Source organism: Teleopsis dalmanni, unplaced genomic scaffold (genome assembly GCF_002237135.1).
Source record: "Teleopsis dalmanni isolate 2A unplaced genomic scaffold, ASM223713v2 unscaffolded_contig_0130, whole genome shotgun sequence".
In the NCBI taxonomy this organism is placed as follows: Eukaryota; Metazoa; Arthropoda; class Insecta; order Diptera; family Diopsidae; genus Teleopsis; species Teleopsis dalmanni.
This window is the reverse complement of record NW_024031512.1, coordinates 6,241-18,699: the sequence shown is the minus strand read 5'-3', so window position 1 is coordinate 18,699 and position 12,459 is coordinate 6,241. Positions and strand designations below refer to the sequence as shown.

At 31.1% G+C, this 12,459-nt stretch overlaps 2 non-coding genes across 2 annotated transcripts; both read right to left on the bottom strand.

The window, feature by feature from the left end:
• Positions 1 to 4,107: 4,107 nt before the first annotated feature.
• Trnav-aac lies at positions 4,108 to 4,180 on the bottom strand. Its single transcript has one exon. It is a non-coding gene; the product is annotated as a tRNA-Val (tRNA).
• Positions 4,181 to 5,322: 1,142 nt separating this feature from the next.
• Positions 5,323 to 5,395, bottom strand: Trnav-aac. The gene has a single exon. It is a non-coding gene; the product is annotated as a tRNA-Val (tRNA).
• Positions 5,396 to 12,459: the final 7,064 nt, after the last annotated feature.

Genomic DNA, 12,459 nt, shown 5'->3' with positions numbered 1-12,459 from the left:
ACTTTTATACTTTTATTTTTTATTTGCAGTTCCTTATTCTTCCAGGAAGACAAAATCCATGATCAAATCCATAAGCAATGGAAGATTTTAAGACTCGATTTCTTCTTGCTTTTAAAATATTTCGGCTCATTTAACACTCTATATTATCGTTTTTTTCTATAAAATATTTTGGTATGAAGTTTGAAGTAATTTTTGAAAAGAAACTTTTTAAATAAGTCTCTCTATACGTTATTGTGTTCCCAAACTATCTATTGACCTATTTAAATTTATTAAAAGCCGTTCTTTAATCTTCCAAGAATATATAGTTCCTAAATAGTGAGGTATATAAGGGGCGCTCTGGTGTTCAATTAATCCTCTCCTATTGAATATTTCTAATCATTTAACACTTGATATGATTGTTTTCTTCTATTATATGTTTTGGTTTGAAGTTTAAACTGGTTTTGAAAGGAACCTCTTTTAAAAAGAGGAATAAAAGGAATGAACGTATAGCCTCTAAGTAGCGAGGTATGCAACAGAGGTTCAGCTTGATTAATCCCTTTCTTTTAAATGTTTCCATTCATTTGTTATTAGATATGATTGTTTATTACTATGAAAGGTTTTGGTTTACACTAGTAAACAAATGACACCTCATAAATGAGTATATCCACACGTTTTTGTTTCTAAACGAATCTATTTAATTATATATAATTCGAGGCCTTGCAATTGAAGTTTCACAAGTTAATGTTGATTAATGTTGATGTGTAATATTTTGTAAGAGAGAGAAAAGAGAGGATGAGAGAATATGTAGGCCTTTTTAAAAGAATTTGATCCAATAAATTAATTTGATGCAAAATTAGAAAAAAAAAATTTTGATAGGAATTTCAAGAGAAATTCATTATTACAATATTATCAAAATATATATATGTTAGTTCTCATTTGATCACTCTGTACATATAATACACATAAAACTCTTTATATATATATGTATATATATATATTTTTTACATTTGCAGAAAACCTCAAACTCCACGTTGTGAAAATGATTGCGGCTGTGAACAGAAATACAAGTGGCATCGTCTCTTGGCCTATGATCCTGACAACGATTGTAAAGGCATATTTATGGATTGGTTTTTGTTCCCATCTTGCTGCGTTTGTAGATGCAATCCTTAAAATACGCCTATAAATGCGTTTGCAAGGAGGAAGTAACAGAAATGATATGAAACCAACTTCATTGCACCGAAAGTTGATTTCGGTAACAATTTATAGACTTTAGTTTTATCGAAAAGTTTGTTAAGTATAAATTGTTTACTATAGAACATAATTCCATGATTCCTAGTATATTCTACCAATAACGCCCTGTTCAATATACTTAAGTTATGACTTATTTTAAGAGAGTTAACATCTGCCACAGACACTTCTCTAAGTGCCTCTGGGCAAAGGACAATGATTTAACTTTTATGAACTATTTTAGTTGTAGTTATAAAAAAAAATTAAATTTAATAATAAATAAATAAAATTCATATATATAACATTTAATGTCATAATTGCAATTTAAGAAAGAAACTTAAGAAATTTTATTGTTAAAAAAAATTTGTATTATTAAAGTTAATCTGAGATGAATAATTTGAACTTGAAAAATCTTTCTAATGTGCATAGTTTAGTTAATAAGAAATCTAAGTAAAATAGTATATACAACATACAATGAAAGATACTTATAAACTAAGTATATATATTATAAAGAGATACTATTGTATATTTTATATTTTTATTAAATAAGTGACGTCAAAAACACGTAAAAGTCTATATGAAAACGTGTTAAACATAATTGCTGAATAGTTTTGGTTAAGTTTGTTTTATATACATTTATATATAGTCTCACTAATAATATCTGAAAATATCTAAATAGTTTCTAGCACTCAAACATACTTGAAAGTATTAAATAATACAACTACTTACACTGAATACACAGTAAATCGAAGCTGAATGAAGTTTAAGTCAGCAATATTATTCTATCTTAAACTATGAACTTTGAAGTGCTGAGTAATTATGGAGTCGACCAATAATTGTCTATAATACTTTATATAATGTTATAAATAATATATAATGTTTGTTACCATGCAATTACATATCGCGTGTAAGAACGCTATGTAAAACTTTTATATATATATTGTACTTATCTGATATAAAGTAGTGTGTAGGAAATGCATTTCAGTTAATACTTGTAGAGAAAATTGTTAGAATAAAAGTAAATTGTAAAATCAAAAAAGAAACTTTATTTAAAAATATTACTCATTTGAAATCATACAAGCTTTGACCCAAATCGTATGAGTCCAATAAGATGCAATGAAATACAAAAGTGCTTTAAAATGTCACTTTTTAGGACAGGATTTTTGTCCTTCAATTAGAGTGCGCACAATGGAGCTTTAAAAAGTTACGGTTTGTGGTTGATATGGTGTTCAAAGTAGTTTTACTGGCCAATAAATATCAATATTTGAACCTTTTGAGTGGTAAATAGGTATATACAAGAAATAGAAAGAAAAATTGAATTGAATAGAAGAAGAAGAATATACACACAGAACAAAAAGTATCACAATATTAATAACAGTATTTGAGTGGCGATTATAATTTGACTGTATGCATAACATGCCATCATATACATGGGTTCCTGGGACATATCGCGCAACTGTAGGCCGGACAAGATTGGCGTCCCACTTGCAACAGTTAAACTGGCAAATCTAGCAAAAATATCTGAGCATTGCCAAGCCAAGTTTTAGCAGATGAATCCTGCTGTACGATCTCTAGATTGACCTGGTACAAACTGGGCAAAAAACGCAACAGTCAAATGCTTCAGTTAAGATGTAATCAGCTCACAACAACGGTATCGGTGCTGGCGGGTCACTTCATTATAGGAAGACATGCTGTAAAGCTGAATCTACCTTGTAATTACTTTTGTTAAGGTTGTGGCTTTGCGGGAGTGAAAGAATCTGTGCTCCATCTAATATGTCAGTGTCCATCAATGGCTAGGTGAGGATCTAAAATCTTCGGGATCTCTTTTCTTACCGACCCAACCGAGCTGACATCTAGTAAAATTAGATACTTATCCAAGTTTATAGATTAGTCACGTTGAAATCGTGCTTTTTGCGTTGCTTTTACGCTGACCTTAAGTCATGTTTCATCAGCAACTAATGAAGAAATTTAAATAGGTATCTTAACACAAAATTTCAGCAAAGAAGATAGTTTTACAAAAGGCGTCAAACTTACATACATTTTCTGAATTTAATTACAGGATATGCTTTGATACCAGTAAATATTTCCTAATAAGCAAAGTAGATTTGAAACTTAAGTTTTGAGATTTAATCTTTTCTTGGATTAAGAAAAGAGAGCTTTGTTTTTTGGGTAACCAATTTCATATATAGAGAGAGCAAATGTTATTATAGTGAAACGTGTTTTAATTTTATGCATGCAATCTGACAATGAATGTGCAATCATGTGGTTCAAAACCCTATTGTAACATAACTTTACCCACAATGAGTTCTATGAGTAATTGAAAGAAGTCGCCACTGGTACGGTATTCTAGGCAACCACCAAGCTAAAGATCTGATTGGTTTGTGCTACTACGACAGAGCGTCCTTGTACAGTTATATGAAGCTAATGTTAGTGGCAGATTATCTGACGGATTATTATGGAATTATCTAACAATTTAACAAAAGGTATACGAGTAAACAGTATGTCAAAGGCGGATTAGATCTCTGTGATTGTCTGGTTTGAGTTAGATCAGGGAAAGATTATTGCATCAACAACCCATATTTTGACTTTCATTCAAAGATAAGAGTGTTTACTGTTTAGTTGGGACCAATTATTAGCACAGAGGATAAGTCCTGAAATAATCATAATTATAATGTTGTCGCTTGGTTTCCATATATTAAATATATCCACACCATCCATCCTAATAGGTCTGTCCTTAGTCTTTAGTCTTATGATAAAGTTGTTGGCATTACTATCAGCTACTGAAACTGAAGTGTGCTATACATTTAGATTACAATTGTTTTTTTTTTTTAGTATAAAATTGTAATAAGAAATTTAACGTCCAGAGATTCCAAATATTTTAAGAAATATAAAAAAATTAGATGTTTCCGCCCGGGATCGAACCGGGGGCCTTCCGCGTGTTAGGCGGATGTGATAACCACTACACCACGGAAACACTTGCTGTTAAATGAAATCGTACGGTAAAATTTATTAAGCTTTTGATTTTACAAAAAGTTTATTTTCAAAAGCTTTTGAGCTTTTAGGAAATCAATATCACAATGATACTTTATGAGTCAATGTTGCAACGCACACTTAAGTGTCGTTTTGATACTAAAGTGACGCATGTTTTAAATTTAAAGAAAATTTTAGTGCTCAATATCGAACACTTAAGAGTTAAAAGCTTGAACTTATTCAAACTTAAGTGTGCATTGTCCGACTAATCCACAAAAATCATATATGGTTTTTATCTATGGTAAAACAGTTTGAAAGGTGCTGGTTTCTGTTATAACATACAGTTTTTTTTTTTTTCTCAAAAGTATTTTAAAAATTAATTATATAACTAAACAAAAACAAAATAGAGGCAAATATATATTCATCTTATTTTATAAGGTATTAAATATTTATAATCAATTAAAATGATTCTTTAAAAGTTGTGAGATACATTAAATCGTACTGAGATTATACACTCATCAGTGGCTTTTCAGAGTGCAGTTGTATATAACATAGTTGTCATGGGATAAGTGATGACACTTAATATTTTTGGTGACGTGTGTACCAGACCTTAAGAACAGCGACCTGTGAAACAATCTGTTCCCTAATCATATACATACAACATTCTCAATCGTTTTTAATTCCGTTGATCCATTATTTTTCATGTGTTTTCTTTTGTGTCTTTCCAGCGTTTAAATTTCCCTGGCCTCAGTTCGTTTCGCTTGGAAAAAGTGTCTCAGCGAAGGAAGATTTTATTTGTTTTAGTAAACTGTGTATCAAGTATCCTTTACATTTAGTTTACGATTATTGATTAAGATTGAATTGACTAAGATTCTCGTTGGAATCCTCTTAAACTTAAGTTACTGCATCATTGCTTACTACTGTTTAAAAAGATATTTGAGCAAAAAATAAAATTCAGTCTGACCTTCCTTTTGGCTGGAACAAATATGCTCTTCCACGATGATATATCTATAATATGAACGAGCATATATTGTATTTTGCTGAAGTTTGTTATTATAAGATTTATTTTAAATATATGTACAATGAGTGGTTTCGGAGAAACTTAAATGCAGTATAATTAAGAGAGATTATTAAAAAAAATTGATCTGTTTCCGCCCGGGATCGAACCGGGGGCCTTCCGCGTGTTAGGCGGATGTGATAACCACTACACCACGGAAACAGTTAACGGTAATGAAAACTTTAATAGACATAAAAGTGAAATCTATAATCCTTAATAAATAATCTCCATTTATATATATTAGTTTGAGAATTAAGAATTAAGAATAAATACAGAACTTAATTTTTTAAATTATATTTTATGGTTTCAGTGCCTTGCGTTCAATAAAACTATCATAGAAATTTTTAGATCTAAGGGAGGTGTGATGGTGTCTCTCCCACCTCCTGATTACCTGAGTACAATTTTTTTGGGCGTACAATTGAAGATACGATTTATGGTTTTTATAGATCGTGTTGAATGGTATAAAGCCATTAGCAGCATATTAAGTCCTGTTTAATATTGTTGCTTTAGAAGTTTTCTGGTCGTGTAATTTCAAGTTTTGCTGAATTTGAGTTTTGAATTAATCACGATATTTATGCAATATGCTAATACTGATTTTCTTGATGACTCGTAAAACTTATAGAAGACATGGATGTTTACTCTAAAGGGCCACATTAGATCTCTAGGTTACAGACTAAAATTTCTCAACAATATTATAAATACGAAAAGGATTTTGCTTATGTTAATACATCTGTTAAGTTATCAAGTTATAAGTTATATATACATATATATATATATATATATATATATATATTACATTAAGACTGAAAAGTTTTCGGAAATTCTCATTTAAAATTCGCGCGCTGTATATTTTTCGATATTTTAAGTTTATGTAGTTTGGCAGCACTGTCCTTAATTACTATGCCAAAAATGAGCTCGATCTGTCAGACAGTTCGTTTACGGCAGCTGTTGAAACCAGTTCACCTCAGTAGTGCGTTGCGAAATGTCTTCGACGGTCGTACGACCGTCCTGGAAGGCTTTGTACCACTCATAAACTTGAGTTTTCGATAAAACTGATTCCCCATAAGCCTTTTGTAGCATTCGCAACGATTCTGCACACGAAATTTCGTTCGAAACACAAAATTTGATGCAAACTCTTTGTTCAATATTTTTTTCCATTGTTTTTTTCGCAACGCCCTACTGAGGTGAACTGGTTTCAACAGCTGCCGTAAACGAACTGTCTGACAGATCGCGCTCATTTTTGGCATAGTAATTAAGGACAGTGCTGCCAAACTACATAAACTTAAAATATCGGAAAATATACAGCGCGCGAATTTTAAATGAGAATTTCCGAAAGCTTTTCGGTCTTAATGTATAGGGTGTTGTTAGCTGCAAGAGAACTTAAAATGGCAATACAAGACAGAATTATTGTTGGAATGAAATTTTTTTTATTATAAACTGGTAGATAATTTGATGGTATATATTTTTTGATTATGCTTTCCGGCATATATCTTCCGTGGCTACATGGTCTTTATGCCGTATGGTATCAATGGTGGCACGAATATTGGCTTCCAGCGCTTCAATCTTTGTTTTATTTTTGATTAAAACTTCACACTTAGTAGTTCTTTTATAACATTATTTAATACATTGTCTGCTCACAGTTTCTGAGGTTCAAAAATAATTTATTGCTTTTGCTTACGTATTTTATTTGTGAAATTTGTAGTCATTACTTTTACGGGAATCCAAGACAAGGGAAGCATAACAAGCAATTTACCCACTTCATGACACATCTATGGTCAGCCAGTGCATCCCTTTTCTTATTCAAACACTTAACTATAGAAATTGCATATTAAATTATCTACCAGGACCCACACAAACAAAAGTGATTAAGGTATTAACGTCCTAGTCCGATTGGGGTTGAATTTACCACACTTTAATTTGGAGTTTAGTTGGAAGTGGGACGCACTTGAGCAGACTTTTTATGACCGTTGACGACAACACCTACCAAGCTTCTTATCTTATAATGAATTTCACCAGATGACAATGTATGTAGTTATGCACTGGAAGTTTTTTGCAGTTTCATTATATATACATTTTTTTTTGTTCTTGAAAATTAAATTGTTCTTAAATTTTTTTTTTATCTTTAAAATTTTAAAAATTGAAAGTAAACATTTCTTAAAAGACTAAATGGATTGTTTATATATCCTACATTAATCCAGGTGAATAGTTAAGCTCATCGTCAGAATTGACGATGGTGTCAAATATTTTAGCCGATTATATTCAACAATTATAGTTATAATACTGTGCGTTTATATGCTTATAAGCAGATAATTTCCGATATTATTTATTTACTTACCGTAGTCCTACAATTACCTTGACGTGGTGTGAGGATCTAGTAGTTGCGATGATTTCTAGAGCGATGCCGATAGAACCACCTTTGCCGGTAAGGTCTTGAAGAAGCAGTAACACTAAGAAAATCCACACGTTTTCATCAGTCTACGTGCGTCTAGAGCAGGTATCTGTACTTGAATCAAGCGACTCGCTATACAAATATATTTTTATATTTGTGGTCTTTGTACTCATCAAACATCGACCACATGCATGCAAATCAAATGATGTTAAGACATGGAAATAAATCTAAATGGATATATGTCTCCATGGGGTAAGTTATGGTAACCCCCTGCTCAAGTAGCAGCCAGCATATTGGAAATGGAGGTGCTAAACTCAATCCAAAACATTTTCCAGATTAATAAAACCTCAGAGATATAATAAACATTAATATCTAGAAATTTATCAGATGTTATAATAATAATTTTTAGCTAGCGTCCGAGCAAGGATATTCAACGATAGTTTATATTGAATACATAACATACATAAATAATATATATAAAAGAAAAGAAAAGTTATCATTGATATGATTGTTAAGTGTTTTTGTTTCATGAAATGGAAAAAAATTAAAATTTTTTATATCATAAATAATACATTCCGATTTCAAAGCATCTATGTTTTGTGGATGCGGTAACCACTGAAAACTTCTGTACGGTTTAAATTTGAATTGTCATTAATATTTCTTAAGTGGATGTGAAAGAATGAATCTAAAATCAAGTAAGAATAATTTAATGCAATTTATTATTTTACTTATTATAAACAAATACGTGCTTTTGAACTTTGCGAAATATCCCAAAAATATCTTATCTCTTATTAATACCTAATAATAATAATGTATGTACTAAAATGTAGACCCAAAAGGCTTGAGACCTCTTAAGATCTTTAGTTTTTACTAATGAGTGGTATGACAGAATCTCAAGGCATCTTTATAGATGTCTTCAGGACATCTTCATGAAGGAGATTTACGAAGGAACGTCTAATTATTAGGCTTTCAGAAATTTTATAATAGTAGCAGAATACTTTTTCCATTTAGTTTTAAGGAAAGACAAAGAGAGACATATCAAAATCACTGATTTCACAACATTTAAGTATATCCATCTCACTCTAATGCGTGCACGAAGGAGCGCCTAGATATTAGGCTTTCAGAAATTTTATAATAGTAGCAAAATACTTTTTCAATTTAGTTTTAAGGAAAGAAAAAGAGAGATATATCAAAATCACTGATTTCACAACATTTGAGTATATCCATCTCACTCTATAGCGTACACGAAGAAGCGCCAAGGTGTTAAGCTTTCAGAAATGTTGTAATAGTAGCAGAATACTTTTTCCATTTAGTTTTAAGGAAAGAAAAAGAGAGATATATCAAAATGAATGATTTCACAACATTTAAGTATATCCACCTCACTCTAATGCATACACGAGGGTCGCCAAGGTATTAGGCTTCCAGAAATTTTTTAATAGTAGCAGAACACTTTTTCTATTTAGTTTGAAAAAAAGAAAAATAGAGATATATCAAAATTACTGATTTCACAACATTAAAGTATGTCCATCTCACTCTAATGCATATAGCGCCAAGGTGTTAGGCTTTCAGAAATTTTAAAATAGTATCAGAATACTTTTTCCATTTAGTTTTAAAGAAACAAAAAGAGGAATATATCAATATTAATGATTTCACCCAGAATACTTTTTCCATTTAGTTTTAAAGAAACAAAAAGAGGAATATATCAAAATTACTGATTTCACAACATATAAGCATATCCATCTCACTCTAATGCATACACGAAAGAGCGCCAAGGTATTAGGCTTTCAGAAATTTTATAATAGTAGCAGACTACTTTACCATTTAGTTTTAAAAAAACAAAAAGAGGAATATATCAAAATTAATGATTACACAGCATTAAAGTATATCCACCTCGCTCTAATGCATACACGAAAGAGCGCCAAGGTATTAGGCTTTTAGAAATTTTATAATAATAGCAGAATACTTTTTCCATTCATTTTTAAATAAAGAAAAAGAGAGACATGTCAAAATCAATGTTTTCACAACATATAAGCATATCCATCTCACTCTAATGCGTCCAAGAAGAAGCGCCAAAATATTAGGCTTTCAGAAAAATCAACTCAAGTCTATTTGTTAAGAGTTGGAGCGAGTAGAAATAATTACGCCAGCTAAAATCATTCTAAGTGACTTACTTAAGTAATCTGTTTCTATAAATATTCAGTTTCTGAGAACCTAGTATCTTTTAACGTGTTTCGCACATGTTTTGAACATGTTTCGCACATGTTTTGAACATGTTTCGCACATGTTTTGAACATGTTTCGCACATTTTTCGAACATGTTTGCGAACTTTTTTAAATTTATATGTATTTTATGTATTTTGAAAAGAAGAATTGCTATTCTTTACGCCGCATATCGTTTAAAAAGTATGCAAAATATTGCGAAAATGCTCCAAGGTATTAGGCTCTAAGAAATTTCATAATAGTAGCAATATATTTTTTTTCCATTCGTTTTAAAGTTAAAGAAGGAGAGGTATAACAAAACTTAATGATTGCACAACATTAAAGTATATCCATCTCACTCTAATCAATTGCAACTATTCAGTTGAGTTGAGAACCTAAAGATTTATATTACGCTTATATTCATTTTGCTTGATTTTTCTGGGCATAACATATATTACGAGTTACAGATATAATATCTTGGAAGATACGACCCTAATTAGCCTATACAGAGGCTCAATAGTGACTCGAATAGTATGCAGTAAAGTCTGACGACTTATGTATCTTATAAGTTTTTTCTTTTCCGTCGCTTATTGAATTGGTTGGTTTCTCTAATAAATAAGTAACTTCGATGACTTCGATTTGATGACGACTATATTGGTAAACCTAATATTAATTTTTAATGATTTTTGAATAATATAAGAGTACAGTGAGCAATAAGTTCTCACTCGTTATAATACTCATGCATTAAATTTTGGATATAGTCATTCCATTCAATGCATCTACATACCATATATGGAGAAGCATTTACAGGAAGCATCTTCAATGCATCTACAGGGAAATTTCAAATTGAATTTCTTTGCAATGAGTTAGAACGAGAGAAAAAGGAGTTGTCCGTTGAAAAATTTTGCAGATTCTTTAAAAATCAATTTATTTGAAATATAAATTTATATAGGCCTGCTAGGTTTGGGACCAAAATTATTGTGCACAGAAACTCTGTTGATTTGAATACTCAACCAATGCAATGATTTGTAAATTATTTTAAGGGGTCTTTGAATAAGTAATCATAGCTTATTTCTCAGATATCACAGCGCCTGAGTTGAATTAATCAGGATGATCTTTAGAAAAGCAGGATGACAGGTCTATCATTCCGTTTCAGTCTAAAGGAATTTGTCATATTAGCAGGAGGTATAGTCAGCGGATTCACATACCAGGATATACCAGGATGCATCAATTATCATTCTCAGAATCTTTGTTTAAGTTCTTTGTAGGATATCTGCGTTTTCTATAAGTTATATATCTAATGATATTTGCTAAGATGCATATGATGTTTGCAGATAATTTTTCTACTTACAAATGCAATTAAGAAATTGAGAAAGATACATTGTTAGACTTAAATTTATTTCTTACAAATATTTGTGAGCTGACAAAAAAGTTCAGATACTGTTAAGTGAATTTTCATTTCGCAAATATATTTTGTTATAGAAAAATGAAAATATGAAAATATTGAAAGTGCAAGTGGTTTTCATTAATGATGTTCCTAAAATTTCATAGTTCTTCTGTTTGTACATTTTGGACCACCTCTGATGCAGCAAATGGACACATGTGACATGACACGTGACCAAGAAACCAACTGTGGTTTTTGCTGCCAACAGTTTATTTAGTTGCAACACTTAATACTTCAGTTTTTCATCTTTTTGACATTGAAGAAGAAAAATGTCATTAAATATTTTGCAGTGAAGGGTCTGGGAAGTAAGCCATTTCCAATTCAAATCGCTATATTCGCTTTAAGAATTTTTTACAATAATGTGCCATCTTAGGCATATGTAAAAGAAACTTAATTCGACATACGCATCTCTAAGTGGGAAAAATGTTTCCACTACAAATCATTCCATTAATTTTACATAATTGAGATTGCAGAAATAAGCCCATCCAAGTTCGATGGAAAGATTGTTTCTTTCGCATTATTATGTTGAACAATAGTAGACTCAGCAGCAACGTCAATTATGGTTTAGTTAATTACATCGAAAAGTGTGCTCAATTTCATCAGGGTACCGAGGTGCAGAAAATTTCGGAAGAATTTTTTCAACATTTTTAGCAATGTTACGCCAGTTTACAAATGACTTTATGTTGTAGATTTGACCTACGCAAATATTTGTCAGTCTTAAATTGAAGACAAATCATATGATGGATCAGCAGAAATATATTCTTTATTTAAACCCTTCTGAAACCGGAATGGATCCAATCAGAAGTTTTTGTGCCCTCTGTCGGCCAATAAATGCAATTTCTAAATGATATGACTTCGAGTCTAATTTATGTATATTTATGTATATTCGTGATTCACCTGTTACAATCTTGTATTCGTATTTTGAAGCACCATCATTGTACTTCTCGAGCATTTGTGTGCACAAGCAACTTTTAGAGATAATGTCAAGTGATGAGGGATGGGATCCAACAAGAACAATCCTTTCTCATGGCTAAAGGTTCATGCAATATTTTATATATTCATGTGCTAGTGGAACTAATGCTTAGGGTTTCACCAGCGTCACTCTCACAGTATTTCTCTCAGCATTATTTGTATCAGTATTTGTACAGCATTAATGTTTTCTGACATAACAACTGATTTTGGATGACCTTCACAT